Here is a 16,856-nt window from a genome sequence, read left to right on the forward strand (position 1 = left end):
GAGAAATCAGTCATCCCGGACTTGAAGGCGGGACCAAATGAACTGGATCTGTTGCAAAGAACGCACAGTGTCTGCATACACAACCCTCTCTCTGTGTCTCTTTCTCTCAATCTGTCTCTCATTTCTAGATCATTCGAAAATTGAAGACTTTAAGACCCCTAAATATTTCAGCTCACACTGGATGATATATTTATATCATTATGTCATGTAAGGATACTCATCAAGTGTTCTTTAATTTTGTCAAGAAATTAAATATTTGTCATTTCTTCTTGGTTCCTAGACTCCCAAACCCAGATCTACCTTTCAGGAAGTCTGCACCTTGAAAATCTTTAGTGGAAAACTGACCCGGAAATGCCAGCTCCTTCTTCCCCAGCATCCCTTGCATCCTCTCTTTCTCAGCATCCCTTGCACCCTGTCTTTCCCAGCATCCCTTGCAGTAGGGCATGGTCATGTGACCAGCCTCCACCAATCGGGCGTGTATCTCCTGCGTGGAGTTGGGAATTGGTGACACAGGAAGCAAGGGATGTGGACCCTTGTTGTAGCAATGGGTGTCAGCTGCATCGAGGCCCTGGGTTGCCACGGCTGCCCCATGTGGGGTGGTCGCCAGCCCACATGGTGTGCAGATGGTGGCCGTGGTCCCAGAGCAGCCCACCGTCCCTTGCAGCCTGTTTCCTACCGCCGTCCTGGGGGCTGCCCCCTTGCCTGTCCCTGAACTCTGCTCCCCCTCAGTCAGCTAGAGCTGCCCCAGCTGACCCGACCCTGCCCCTGCAGAGGATTGCTCACACGCACCTCGCTAGGAGCAACACAGGGTCACTTATGCCGCGGATGCTGGGCCTTGGTGTCTGTGTCTCCAGAACATCCTCCCAGGATCGTCGTGGAAAGAAGAGATGAGCCCATGGCTCATGCGCAGCAGGGCTTAGTGGCCGGGGCTCCTGTCCTGAGGAGGTCCCCACCGTTTTCTATGCACAGTAGCCTCTCAACCATCTAATACTGTTTGGAGAGAAACGGTATTTTTATCCTGTAACGCGACTGCATTTTACAAAGGTAGTTTTCAAGATTTTGCAATCTTCATGAACCCCCCCCGCAAAAGTCTGCTCATGTTCTCCCCATATCTGTGGGACCCGGTGAAGAGTGCCTTCTGCAAAGAGTTAACCAGATCTGTGTAGCCTAACTACAACCAGATAGATCTTAAATCTTCCCTCCATCTGCTCTTCCTCAAGGAGGGAAACAGCAATTTCTTAATTTATTTTATTTTTTAATTTTTTTGCTTGGCTGTTAAATATGCCCATCATGAGAATGAAGCTCTGAGAGGTTAGGTGCCTTGCAGGTTTTAAGTAGCAGAAGCAGCGTTGATCCGGGATCTTGGGCTAACCTGGTTTGGAACTTGACGCCATTTTGCAGTAAATAATTAGGATATTTTCATACATTGCGGGGGGAGGGGGGGAGGATGGGGCGGGGTTGGAGGGGATTGGGGGAAGGGTGCTTCCTCGTGCACAGAGAATGGGATCATAAAGTGGTGCATTTCTTATGAGAAGTGATTCAGTAATATGCTATGAGAGCCTTGAGAATATTCCTGATCGGCTTCCAGGAATCTGTCAGGGGGACTCAATCAGAGATACAATAAAAGCTTCAAACTCAGGGTTGTTTATTTCAGCTTTATCTATAAAAGCAGAAATTGGAAACATAAATAAGTCAGAGGGTGGGAATGATTGAGAAATGATAATTCATCCCTTTGTGCAGTCATCAAAATTTGTTTTCAATGGCACTGAAATTGCTCATGAGGTAATGTTAAGTGGGGGAAAAAAGATAAAACTATATTCAGCATATAAATTATGTATATTTATATTTTATGTATTTAATACATATTTATAATTATATACATATATGTCACTAACACCAAAGTGCTAGAATGATTCTGTCTGGCTAGAAGGCTCATTGTTGGTTTATAGTATTTTCCAAAATCTCTACAATGAGATGTTGTGAGAATCTACAAAATTCTGTAGGGTGTTTTTTTTTTATGTATTTATTTTTATTTCTTTTCCCCAGTTTTATTGAGATATATTTGACATATAACATTAATTATATAAGCATAGAGTGTATAATGTGATTTGATATACATACAAATATTTGAAAATGCTACCATGTAAGTTCAGTTAACACGTATAACACCTCACATAATTTGTGTGTGTGTGTGTGTGTGTGTGTGTGTGTGTGTGTGTGTGAACATTTAAGAACTACTCTCGTGACATCTTTCAAGTATGTATCTGGTATTGTTTACTGCAATCACCGTGCTGCACTTTTGATCCCAGAACTTATTCACCTTCTAACTGGAACTTCATACCCTTCGAGCAGCATCTTCTGTTCCCCACCCCTCTCCCAAGCCCTGGAAATCTGCATTCTGCTCTGTTCTAGAATGCATTTGTGTACTAAAATAAAAATGTGTATAGCCATGAATCTAGATCTCCATATTAAAAAGAAATGTTCTAATAAGATTAGATTAAAAGAAAAGAAACAAATAAACAACAACAAAAAAACCTGACAGACCCACAAGAAAATGACCAGAAGTGATGGGAAAGAGACAGCAGGAAAACAAAGAGAAGGCAGATATCTAATATTGACACAGGACAAAGTGAAGATTTATTAAGAAAATACATTCTGGGGGCACCTGGGTGGCTCAGTGGTTTAAGCCTTTGCCTTCGGCTCAGGTCATGATCTCAGGGTCCTGGGATCAAGCCCTGCATCGGGCTCTCTGCTCAGCAGGAGCCTGCTTCCCCCTCTCTGTCTGCCTCTCTGCCTACTTGTGATCTTTTCTCTCTCTGTCAAATAAATAAAATCTTTAAAAAAAAAAAAAGAAAATACATTCTGAAAAACCTTGTCACTTTTTAAAAAGATTTTATTTTAGAGAGATTTTCTTAGAGTTTTTTTTTAAGATTTTATTTATTTTAGAGAGCACATGCCTTTTGGGGGGGTGGTCATGGGCAGAGGGAGAGAGAGAGAATCTCACGCAGACTCCCCAGTTGAGCATGGATCAAGAGTTGGATGCTTAAACAACTGAGCCTCCCAGTTGCCCCCCAAAATCTTATCATTTAAAAAAAATTTTTTTAAAGATTTTATTTATTTATTTGACAGACAGAGATCACAAGCAGGCAGAGACAGACAGAGATCACAAGCAGGCAGAGAGACAGGCAGAGAGAGAGAGGAGGAAGCAGGCTCCCCACTAAGCAGAGAGCCCAATGCGGGGCTCGATCCCAGAACCCTGGGATAATGACCTGAGCTGAAGGCAGAGGCTTTAACCCACTGAGCCACCCAGATGCCCCAAAACCTTATCATTTTTAATGAATGAATTATAGAACGTCCTCAGACTTCTGCAATGACTTGCTATCAGCCAGAGAAGCCTGAAGACACCAGTCTCTTTCTGAGTCATTTTTTTTTGTACCTAATGGCAGAAATACCAGCCGCAACCTCATGGAGTAGCTGTGGAATGGGATGAGATGAGCTGTGTGTGTATCACTCAAGCAATAATGTGCCTAAGTAGTTGCTCAATACATTTCATTTCATGTTGCTGAACAGCATAGCAACAAAATATGTAAAGGAAAATTTATTAGACATTCAAAGGAAGTAGGCAGAAATGTAACTATCAAATGAGATTGTAACTCACCATTGTCCAAACTCAGACAATAGCGACCACCTCAAATTGTTGTCTGGGGGATCATGAGAGATACTGAAGGGTTCTGTAAACCATAATGCAACATAGCAGTGTTAGTTATATTCAAGATGCAAAATAATATTTATGGGAAGTGAATACATTTTTTCCAAGGTCATAAAGAAATTCTCGATAAATCTTAAAGAAATCTTCCCCAATATAATATTTAATACTAGCCATTTATACTTAAACCAGAAAAACTCCATCCTCTCTAACATTTTTAAGTGCTCTCCTGAATAGTACTTACATATAACAAATGAAATAAAGAATGCAATAGTAACTGATTTGGAAAATAAACATTATATATTGAAATCAAATTATAAATTATAATAATAAATCAAACCATGCCTTACATGACATACTTTAATATTAGATTTTGAATGCAGGATTAGTTTATGAGCTCTGATGTAATTTGAAAAAAATCACAAAACAGACACTGGAAAGGTGTGGTAATAGGGGCAACTGGGTGGCTTGGCTTCGTTGGTTGAGCAGCTGATTCTTGGTCTCGGCTCAGGTCATGGTCTCAGGGTCCTGAGGTCCAGCCCCACCTCCGGCTCTGCACTCAGTAGGGAGCCCACTTGGGATTCTCTCTCCCTCTTCCTTCACCCCTCCCCCCACTCACACACCTGTCCTCTCTTTCTAAAATAAAAATTAAATAAATCTTAAAAAGAGATTTGGTAATAAAAAAGAGTTTAAATCATAAGAATGAGGGAGGCTGAGATAATACTGCCAGAAAATATCCATTCTATAAAAAGCTCATGGAAATGAAAGAAAAAAAAAATTAAAGGGCCAGCAGGTAAGTAGACAAAGGGTTTTAACCCACAGTGCATCCTTCATTATGAACTTGTGCATAGTAGATGGAAAGATAAACAAGAACACATAATTAAATACCCATCTAGTTTTCCTATATGTGGGGCATGTTCCTAAGCAGTGACCTATTAATCCATTTCATATGCCACCACGCTGTATAGTAGATAGTGGTGTTGTTCTCACTTTACGGATGGAGAAATGAATCCTGGAGAAGTGGAATGGCTCACCCACAGGCACTCCGCCAGGATATGGCAAAGCCAAGATTTGAGCGCAGGGTATATTCCCTCTTGGTCACTACCTCAGCAAGGTCAAGGGAACAGAAGATGCATGAGTGAAGGTATGGAGGCAGAATGATGTACCACGGTTAGGACACAGAGGCATCCAACAATGTGGCAATGCCGAAATAACCTCTATGCACTTGAAGAACGGACACTGTCATTAAATCTGTAATTAAACCAACTCTGAGCTACTGGAAAGATAGGGTAAGTGAAAAGAACGTCAGTTGCAGGCACACTAATCTTTGCAGTGATAGAAAACGTGTGTGCACATAGACTAGCACAGGAAGGGTGCCCAGAGAGTGAGAACAACGGAAGTGTCTGTAAATTGTCACACAGTGTTAGGTGATGGCATTGGTCTTGCTCCAAATACAGCACCCTGGCTTCTGGCAGGGCTAACTGGGGCACAGCGAGCGGGTCCCTGCCCTTCCACTCCTGGCGGCTCCCCATGCCTTATTCTTGAACCTCCTCACCTCCCTTGGGGGAACTTCTCTGGGTCCCGCCCAACTTGGCTTTGGGAGTACTGGGTCTCCATCCCAGTCTGTTTCTGCCCACCTGGCGAGGCTGGCTCCCAGACCCCAGAGGGTGATGTTAGGTAGCCCCAGCTCCTGTCATCGAACCTGGCCTGGGGTATATCTGTTGAAGAACTCAGATGTCTAGGTACTGCAGAGGAAGTTCCAATAGCTTCATCAGATTCATCAGAAAATGCAAACTTTCCCTCTGAGAACACTGTAAATTTTGACCCAGAATTTCCCATTGTAAGGTAGGCATTCTGGACCACCGTACATGGGAGGAATGCTAGGTAATCTTTCAAACAGAAAAGGGAATATATGGGACAATATCTGCTTTTCTAATTAATTTTTAATTTCATTCCAAGAGCTCCACTGTAATAACAATTTTTTAAAACCTGCACATTTTTCTAGATAGTAAATTTCACCGTAAAAAGACTTGGATGAGAACTGGCATGATCTTTGCCATGGGCCTGGGAAGGAAGGTCTTCATTTGTTCCGTTTATCTCTGCAGGGCGGAGTGGCCATGGGGTCTATTTGCCCACAGTTGTCCAACTAACACAAGTCCACCCCCTTGAGGACGCACTGTGAACAAACCCCCAGGAAAAGCATTCCAAGTGCATTAAGTGCAATACTGAGATCGCCCCAGCTTTGGGGCCATAGTAACAAGATCAGTGGGGGCTCACATTTGCACGGCACGGTGTCATTTTCCAAGCTCTGAAGGTATCAGCTCACTTTCTCTTCCCGCCCTGTGAAGTTTGGGGCTGCAAGCGCCTTATTTGATGGGCCCTCATGAAGCCAAGAGCTGGAGAGGCACGTGTACCAAGAGTGTGGAGCCTTCCCAGGGCCCGCTCTCAATTCACCTGCGACCTCTCTCCTCTCATCTCCAGATGGCACCTTCGGAGGAGCAGGTGCCTTGGGATACTAACTGTACACAGACAGGAAATGAAGGTGAGGGGATTTAAATACTACTACTACGATTGCATAGCCAGTGAACGGAAAACCAAGAAAACCCGGGAAACCTCAGCAGTTCTGCTCCTGAACCCACAACTGGCACCTTTAGCTTTACGGCAGCAATTCTCAAAGAGGTCCCCAGACCAGCAGCCGCAGCCTGTTTGGGACCTGTCAGAAAGAGAGATTCTTGGGATTCTCTGGATTCTGCATTCTGCATTCGAGTCTCTGGGGAGGAGGCCAGTTGTTGGTGTTTTTGCCAGCCCTGGGTGATTTTAATGCTCTCATCCTTCTGTGTGTATATATGTAAACACGCACACAAATGCACATGTACGATCACGTCCATACACGTGGCTGTTAGCCGGTGGGATGAGGACTCAAATCCAGGTGTCCCAACTATTAATTCCATCCTCTACTAGCTGTTCTCAAGCCCTCCTGGACATTGGATCATTTGGAGAGTTTAAAGGCAACTCGTTAACAACAGAAACAAAAAAAAACATCATGTCGACCCCGCCCCGGGACAATTAAGTCAGAGTCTGGGGGCAGTGCCAGGTGCTGCCTTTGTTAAAAAGTCTCCAGATGCCAAACAGCTGTTTCCACAGACTATCTCATGATCTCTGGCAATAAGTTTATATTCCAGGGCCAGGCCCTAAAAAGCATACCGGAAGCAGGGTGTGTGGGGGCGGGGAGCATGTGTGGGGTTACCGTAGGGGTCAGTCCCCGCTGTCGAGTGACCGCCTGGGCCACATCATTGGGGAGACTCCGTGTTCATACTCCAAGGGCTGGAGCCCTGAGATGAGCGGCAGAGGGTCATCTTGGACTGGTCAGAGCCCCCAAAGTAAGTTCTCCTGATCCCCTCCAGGAAGGTGTCAGGGGTCAGGTGGACAGTAAGCGTGGAGTGTGGGCATCCTGGATGCAAACCTCGCTGTGGCGCCTCCTGGGGCAGCAGCGTAAGTGGGATTGCTCCCCTGCTCTCCCTGGTACAGTCTCACCTGCTCTTTCATGCTATCTCTGCTGGCTTGTATCTTTCTTTAAACTCCTTTTTTTAATTGATTCAGTAGTATTTCAGGAAGAAGGGTCACTCAGTGCATGTGTTAAGCCTGTCACTTTTTTTTTTTAAAAGATATTATTCATTTATTTGACAGAGATCACAAGCAGGCAGCGAGGCAGGCAGAGATAGAGAGAGGAGGAAGCAGGCTCCCTGGTGAGCAGAGAGCCCGATGTGGGGCTCGATCCCAGGACCCTGAGATCATGACCTGAGCCGAAGGCAGAGACCTAACCCACTTCTAACCAAAAACATGTACAGGATTTCCTAATAGAGTCCTCTTGTATCCCAGATATGTGTCCAGACATTCTCCCTCTCCTCCCTAAAAAAACAGCTACCTCTCATCCTCGTATACTTACTCGTTTCTCTCCTCCCACGGGGCCTTTGCACATGCGCCTCCCACTGCTGTTTCCTGCAGCGCCTGGGCCTGTGTTTGCAGCAATTTGTGGTGTGCTTAGTGCCTGTCTTCCCAGCTCACTGTAAGTTCATGAGGCCTGAAAGCGCATCTGATTCTGTGCGTTGTTGCATCTGTTTCTCCTACTCAATAAGTATTTTCTCAGTGAACCAACGAGTGCATGGGCATATGGGGGCTTGAAGACATTCCAGTTTTGGCAACAGCAGGAGCCCCATATGAACCGACTTTACAGACTAGTCAAGCTGGAGCGTCTCAAAACTCCTCCACCAAGAGTGTTTGTGGCCACGCTGACCTATAGTCCAAAACCGAAGGCACACTAAGCCAGGCTTTCACTCGGAATAGCTCTAAGACCAGAAACACAGGGATAATTAACGCCATCCCTTACACACTTACTGATCTTTAGTTTCTGATGTTCAAAGTCCCGTGCAAGGCAGACTTAAGTCACCTGCATCCGGTCCCTTCTTGGACTTCTCACCAATGATCTTGGCTGCATAACGTGGTAGGATCACAGTAAAGGAAACACAATCCATGGGGTGTGGGAGAGTTGGTACTTGTGGAAGCGTTAGGAGCCTTCAGTAAAAGCCATAAAATAAACGAAGCTACGGATATCGAGGCTGGAGAAACACTGCCGCTTGCAGTGATGGGCCTATGGGTGGCTGAACACTGTCTCTGAGCTGGAGTCCCTCGAACCAGCAGCCTGTCCAGGAAAGGTGGATGGGAACGATGGTGACAGCCTGTCCCATAATGCAGTTGTTCAGGCTTCTTGGGCTGACAAGATTAAGTGAGCACAGTGCAGGACAAGACCTATTCTGCCAGCCTTCTGCCCTACTGCCGCCCCTGCCTAAGCCCCCACGTGGGCTTTCAAATTAGACCTTGCCCTGAAAAACCCTCCTCTTATTCTACTTAACAATTCAAGGCAGGCTGGACCAGAATCCAGAAACCTGGCCTTCTATACCAGTACAACAATTAGCCAGCACGATGGGAAAAATCCATTTTCCCTGTTTGTGTCTCCTTATACAACAAGGAAGTGGGGCTAGAGGAGCTTTAATTCCTTCTAATTCTGAAATGCTGTGCTTCTTTTATGAGTTCTGAACTCCAGGGTCTTCTTCGCACAGAGAACACAGTCATGTCTTGCTTGATGACAAGTGGTGGGAAGGCAGGTTTCCAGGACAGAAGAGAGAAATCTGAAAGCTGTGCCATCCCCTGAATCACAATGACATATTGGTGGAGATTAGAGAGACAGAACCCCACGGATTTTGGGGGAGGAAAGTCAGTGGGATCTAGGGAGTGTGTATCGGCTACCTATTGCCGCATAACAAATTTCCCCGAAGCTTAACGGTTTAAGACAACTCATGTATCCTGATTTCTTTGAGTCAGAAAGCTGAGCGAAGCTGTGCTGGGTCCTCTGTCTTCTGCCCTGGGCATCTGACAGGCAAGAATCCAGGCATCAGTGAGGCGTGAGCAACGGACAGCAGACTGGGGAAGGGTCAGCTTCCAAGTGCACGTGGTTGTGGGAGGGATTCAGTTCCTTGCTGGCGGTCCCAGGGAGGTGGCCCTTACCTTCCATGGGACTCCTCTGACCTGACAGCACGCAACATCAGCGTGGGCAGCCTGGAAAGGGGTAGAAGGTCTGCTAGAAGAACAGAAGCTACAGTTTTATGTAACCTATTTATGAAAATGACAGCCCCTCCCCTTTGCCACATTCTACAGATCAGAAGCAAGGCTCCTCACACAGCCCCCAGGGAGTGGAAGATGACATGTTTGTCCACCCTTTCAGACGTGGAGTCTCCTGGAGAGTGACAGAACTTAGATGGCACCAACAGAGGCATCAAGAAGCCACTGGTGCTCTGTTAGTGTTCAGGGTCTCCCTAACAAAACACTGCAGCTGGGTGGCTTCACAGCAGAAATATTGTGTCTCACAGTTCTGAGCCCCGAAGTCCAAGATCATGGTGTTGATAGGGCTGGTTCCTTCTGGGGCTGTGAGGGGGAACCTGATCCAGGACTCTCTCTGAGCCTCTCATGGCCTCAGAAATCCTTGACTTAGATATGCTCAAGTCACCTATCCTTTGTACACATCTGTCTCTGGGTCTACATTTCCCCTTTTTGTAAGGACACAGCCACCAGTAGCACCCACCCTAATAACCTCATTGTAAATCGCGCATCTGCAAAGACCCTATTTCCAACTAAGTTCCTGGTCACAGGTGCTGGGGGTTGGTACTTCAACATCTATTCTGGGCACATGATTCAACCGATGACAAGTCCTAACACAAATATTATTTTTCTGACATAAGCCATACTTGGCTAGGGCTTTGGCTTTTTAAAACTAGGCTATTGTTTTGTTTTGTTTTGTTTTGTTTTTCCCAATGCACTGAATAGTTTTTCTAACATTGGAGTGAAATTCACAAAACATTAAATTAACCATTTAACGTGAATAATTCAGTGACATTTTATGCATTCATGATGTTGTAAAACTACCACCTCTCTCTAGTTCCAAAGCATTGTCATTACCACAGAAGGAAACTCTGTACCCACCAAACAGTACAGTTTCTCCCCATCTCCCCTGCCCCAGCCCTGAAACCACCAGTCTAGGCCTTTGTTCTCTGAGGATTTTTTTAAGTATACTGAGCTTACTCCAACCCTTCACTATACTCTTCACCTAAGTGTACCAGATAGCCCTCTAGGAGATGAGTGATACTATTGCATTCATCAGTATTCTCCAGATATCTCCAGATAAACCAAACCAACAGGATGTGTGTATATAGGGAGAGAGAGTTCTATTTTATTTTTTTTTTAATTTTGGTTAAATTTTATTTATTTATTTGTCAGAGAGAGAGACAGCATAAGCAGGGAGAGCAGCAGGCAGAGGGAGAAGCAGGATCCCTGCTGAGCCAGGAGCCTGAGGTGGGACTCAATCCCATAAACTTGGGATCATGACCCAAGCTGAACACAGATGCTTAACTAACTGACCCACCCAGGTGTCCTGAGAGAGTTCTATTTTAAAGAATTGGTTCACATGGTTGTGGTGAGTTGGTGTATCTCCATTCTGATAGGGTAGTTCCAGCAGGCTAACTCAGGATAGAGCTGCAGCTCAAGTCCCAAGGCCATCTACTGGCAGAATCAGTTTCTGCTCTATGAAGGCCGTCAACTGATTGGATAAGGCCCACCTGCATTATGGATGGCAATCTGCTTTATTCAAAACCCACCAGCTTAAAGTAAAGTTCATCTAAAAAACACACTCACAAAAACATCCAGAATAATATTTGACCAAATATCTGAGCATGACAGCCCAGCCAGTTTGACATGTAAAATTAACCATCATGACTATATGAATCTTCACTGATTCTTTTTCTTCAGATTTTATTTATTTATTTATTTGAGAGAGAGAGAGAGAGGATAGGGAAGGGCAGGGGGGAGGAAACAGAGATAGACTATCAACCAGACTCCCTGCTGAGCACAGAGCCCAACAAGGGCTTGATCTCACAACCCTGAGATCAAGACCTGAGCCAAAAGCAAGAGCTGGACGCTTAACCAACTGAGCCACCCAGGCGCCCTGAATCATCACTTCCTTTCCTACAGTGAGGAAGCTGAGCCATGGAGAGTCTTAGACCAGGTAGTCTGGTTCCGTGGTCCAAACTCTATTGCATGCTTCACCACTTGTCACACACCTGACTTAAATACCCTGCCTGCTGTGCTTCTGCTGAGACCACAGCTCCCTCCTCACACCAACAGAGATGCACTGGTGAAGGATGACAGCCTCCCTGGGGGTCTCTCCACCCTCCTGCTCTCAACCCACAGCCCTGTCTTCCCCTCAGTCCTGCTGTTGAGGGATGCCTTCAGGCTGTGGGGTGGCGGGGAACTTGCAGGAACTCCTCTGGAGGAAGCTCAGCATCTCCTTTGGGGACATTTCCAGGTTCCACCCGTCCTAAGAGTTATGTCTTAAGAGGGCACTGTGTTGCCCCCTCCTTCCCTGCCTTTCTGATGTCTCTTCCCTCTCCCCCCATCTCCCGTCTTCGCCACTTCACCCCAGTGTTTGTGGATCACATATGCCCCTGCCTATCCCTGCACTTCCTAGCCTCAGAATTTTCCATGGCATTTGCTAAAATAAACCAGTGCTCATCTTCCAGGCCAATGGAAATAGCTGTGGACAAAACAGGGGGCAGGCCACACTTTCAAGTAGGCATGGGCCATGTAAGGGGCCTCAGGACCCCAGCACCATGGAGGCTGAGGTCATAGCAGTCAACCTCACTATGTCCTACAGCTGCCCAGGCCTGAGGGGTCTTCTCTGCCCAACTCTGGCTCAGCACCCATGTGCCCTGTGTCCCCTAGTGGCCCATACTCTGGAGTCAGCCACATCTGGACAACTCAGTCCTCTCTCCCCAGTCTCCTGGAATCGCCTCTGGTCTGGACAGTCCTCTTTCCACATTTCCCCAGAGGCACATGGTATGACTTCATGTGAGGACACCTACCCCAATTTCCATGACCGCCAAGGTGTTTGGAAACCAGCCCCAGGACACCCGGCCCCAAACATGGTCTAAGGCCTGCACACTGTACGGTGGACTTTGCCTTGAATGGGCAAGTATGGGGGGGGGAACCTAAATATTCATCTCAAAAAGCTGTTCTGCCCCATTACAGAATGCTCTTCTGGAACTTTCTCGGGATCTCCTCAGGGTAGCCTCCAGAGAGAAGGATTTAAACGGGACCCACTGCTGTTGACCTAAATCCCATTCCCCAGAGCCCCAGCATCTCCCTTTAGGGGTGACCATGAGGTGCCCGTCACAGGCACTCAGTGTGGACAGTCTGCCTCCTCCATAAGACAACACGTCCCACAGCCAACAAAGCAACAGCGAGAAGGTGGAAACAAAGTTAGAAAGCTGAGAGCTGGAGAATCCTTGGATTTCACCAAGTCCAGTTTCCTGTTATGGATGAAGTCAAGAGCCTGGAAAATGAAATGATCTCTCCAGGCTGGTGGGTCCACAGAGGGCCCTGCTTCCATCCACCGGCCATCCGGGGGGAGCTCCCAGGCAACCGTAGAGCCCTCTAAACCCCCACTGGTGAGGAGCAGCAGCAAGGAGCTCATGCCAATGGAACAAACAGCAACTTTCCTCAGTGCCTAATGGCAGAAGTTACAGAAGGATCTTCCCAGAAGTGGGTATAAGCATTTCACAACACGGAGGGCTTTTCAAAAACACATTTCACAAAATGCCAGTCCTCGAGGAGATAATAGTGGGTTTTCAGAAAAAGAGGAAAGCAGGATGGCTGAACATTTCTGCTCTCTTTGAAAAACCACAAAAACCACAGCAGGAACAAATGTGACAGAAGAAGGCTTCCCGCCAAACATGGGCTGGTGGGGGGACGAGACTCCTTCTTTCACAACAGAGACAGAGACCGACCCTCCAGCCGGAAGTGAAGGATGTCTCTCTGGAGAACAGGCTGTTCCCACGGTCACAAAATACACTCATTTTCCAAGAGACAAATGGGGTGACCTGCCAGCCTTCAGTCTGTGTAATAATGCGACTCAGTATTTATGAGACTCTGCAACAAAGGATAATTAAAAATGGGAATGCAGTGAAATATAATGAAAACGGCACAGAGCTCTGACAACAGACACATGACAAGAAGTGGCCTGGGTACGAAAAACCAAACAGAGAGTTTCTTTTCATGACTCTTTAGATGTAAATTTAGTCTTGTAGGAGATTTAACATATCTCAGAAGCCACAAATTTACTTCTAGCTCCATATGGGGTTGGTTTGGGGTATAATCGCACCGAGATCTTAGCTACTATGAGGAAAGGAACCCCGTATTTTAGTCTCAGTGGCTGAGTAACACCAGTGAGGGTGTTTTGAAATGGTTTGTAAAGCAGGTTCAGATAAATGAGAAATAAACATGAAGATTCACTCCAGGAACCACATCTTTTGGAAGAAGCACTGTGACAAAGGGAGGCTAAAGGGAGTTTGCATGGGCACTCTTAATCATTTCCCTCTTTGATTTTTTTTTTCCCCTGCTGATTAGTGGTAAGTAGAATTGTTAAAATGCTCTGGGAGATAAAGATAATGACACAGCTTTTTAAAAAATGACCATAGTTAAGAGAATTTCAAGAGCATCATATCGGGGTCGGACTCTTCTGAGCACTCTTCTGAGCACAGGCTGAATGTGGTAACCTTGGAAACGATAAAATAAAAACAGTTTAGACTGGCTCACCAAACTGCATGTCTAAGTCTCTGTTGAGGGAAGAACTTGGCCAAACTCAGCTATTCAACATAGCTGTGGGTTTAGCTTCAGACGGTAACATAGAAAGATAATAGATTAAAGAAGAAAAAGCATGTGATTATCTCAACTGATCGAGGAGAAGTATTTTGTAATACTCAACGCTATTAATGAAAAAAATTTTTCTTAGCAAACTGGGGGAAGAGGTGAACTTCCATAATGTGATAAAACTTTATACCAATCACATGCAGCCATTCTTCTCCTCCTGATGGAGAAATCTTAAACACATTCCTTTTAAGATTAGTTACAAGACAAGAATGCCCATTATTACTGGAGTTGTGGAATATACGGTCAGAGGTCCTGGCCAATGGCAAAAGGAAAGAAAATTAATAAAGGCTATAAGGATTGAAGAGGAAGAGATAAAAGTGTCATCAGTTATAGACTGAACAGTCGTTTACCTGGAAAAGCTGATCAGCACCACAAAGTATTGAAGCTCAAAACAATTATTCATCAAGTTCTGGGTGATACGATCCACCTTCAATGTCAGTGCTCTGCATCAGCAATAACAACAAAAATTGTCATAAAAAAACCTTCTTACATATTTAGAAATTCAGATGATAGCTTAATTTAGAAATGAGCTTAACCAGTAACATGCAAAGTTTCTGTCGTGAAATTTCCGAATCATGACAAGCATCCCTGATGATCTGGGTAAATGGAAATGCTGCCTACTTTGGGGAGAGATGGTTGAATATTATGAAGACGGCAATGATCTCCCAGCTAGTACATAGATTTAATACAACCTAATCAAAACTCCAGTCCTAGGGCACCTGGGTGGCTCAGTTGTTAAGCATCTGCCTTCAGCTCAGGTCATGATACCAGCGTCCTGGGATCAAGCCCTGCATCGGGCTCCCTGATCAGCGGGAAGCCTGCTTCTCTCTCTCCCACTCCTGCTGTTTGTGTTCCCTCTCTTCCTGTGTCTCTCTATCAAATAAATAAATAAATCTTAAAAAATAAAATAAAACAACTCCAGTCCTTTTTTTTTTAAGAAACTCAGAAACTTACTAAAAATTATGTGAAATAATAAAAGTCCACTAACATATAAGTAAACCTTACAAAAAAAAAAAATGGGATTTCCCTTACCAGGTATTAAGACGCACTGCAAGGTCGTAGGAATGTGGCATGGACCCTAGAAAAATTGAACGGAGGAGTAAGGCAGGGAGAGCTCAGGAAACAGGGTTTTGTGGGAATTTATGGCACCTTAATGCACATGCCCAAGAAGAATGGGCAAATCAGTGAGCAGATGTCTCGGGAAAACAGGCTCACTCTATGAAGAAAAATCAGATTGGATGCTTACACCAAACCACATCTGAAAGTGGACTCTACTTAAGCTAAAAACCAACTGTGGCAAGTAAAATTGTAAAGTAACTAGAAGAGAATGTTGTAGAACATTTTGGGGACTAGGGTTAGGGAAGTATATATGAAACTAAACTCCAGGGGCAAAGTTACAGGGCAAAATTAATAAATTTGTGCACGCTAAAATTAAACATTTCCACTCAAAGAAGGATACACTGGACATTGTTAATAGATCACAGAATTGCAATATCTAAAAATGACAAGGGATGGACGTGTAGAACATACAAGGAATTCTTACAAATCTACCAGGAAAATGCGGCTAAAACCAACAGAATGGCAAAAGGGTATGAACAAGCAAACTAGGGGAACATTCAAAACTTAACAAGCATATACAATGATTTCCCACATTCATTAGTTCAAATCAGAAAAATTCAAATTAGGGACACATGGGTGTCGGTTAAGCGTCTGACTTCGGCTCAGGTCATGATCTCAGGGTCCTGGGATCAAACCCCATGTAGAACTCCCTGCTCAGCGGGGAGCCTGCTTCTCCCTCTCCCTCTGCCTGCCACTCCCCTTGCTTGTGCTTGCTCTCACTCTCTCTCAAATAAATAAATAAATAAAATCTTTAAAAAATGCAAATTAAAACAGCTTCAGGAAATTACCACTGTAGATGAGCACAAACTAAAAGTTATAATTATGGAGTCAGAAGATTCCCTTAAACATCGCTACAGGGATGGTAGACCAGCCATTCCAAATGATGGGACATTATGCAGCCCAGTTAGACAACAGCATACCCTCTGAGGCAGAAATCCTGCGCCTTTATACATTACTCCAAAGAAAACCATCCCTGGGTGCATCAGGAAGCATTGCAGGAAGATTTCATCATGGCATTATTTATGGGGGTAGTGAGCTGGAGGCATTCAAGGGCCCATTGTCAGCAGAGAATAGGAAAAGCATGGTGTATGTGTTCTTTGGCGTATTATGCATCAAGGAGAATATTTACTATTAAGGGTGCATCTTAGTAACAGTGAAAAATAAGAAACACGATGTAATGTATATGAACTTCATTTATTTACTCTATCACCTATGACATTTTACATATATGAAAACTTACATGTATTAGAGTTACATACATTACATACCAATTACCTATGTATAAATAGATTGATATATACTCTCAGAGTTTATCTTCTGTCGTACTCCAATGTGATAGTCTTAGGCCAAGCATCTTGCTTAGTAAGACTAAAGGAAGTTGGACAAAATACAGAAAATATTTCTGTGAAGGAAGATCCAGAAGAAGAATGAAACTGAAAGAGGTGACCCCCGCATCCGGGGCACATTTGCTCTTTTCCAAGAGGACAGACTGGGGGACCTCCTCTTCTGTACGAGCTTCCAACCGTCTCTCCTGCCTTTAATTGGAGGATAACATCGGTGTTCTGGACCCAACAGCAGGGAGGGCCTTAGAAACACACCAAGCTTTCAATGGGACTCTGAAGACTGTACCCCAGCAGGAAAACTGAACGGGAAAAGGACCAGCCCCCACCAGGAGAGACAGCCAGCAATGAACCGTCCTCCACTGCCATCAGGGGAG

Source organism: Lutra lutra, chromosome 3 (genome assembly GCF_902655055.1).
Source record: "Lutra lutra chromosome 3, mLutLut1.2, whole genome shotgun sequence".
NCBI lineage: Eukaryota > Metazoa > Chordata > Mammalia > Carnivora > Mustelidae > Lutra > Lutra lutra.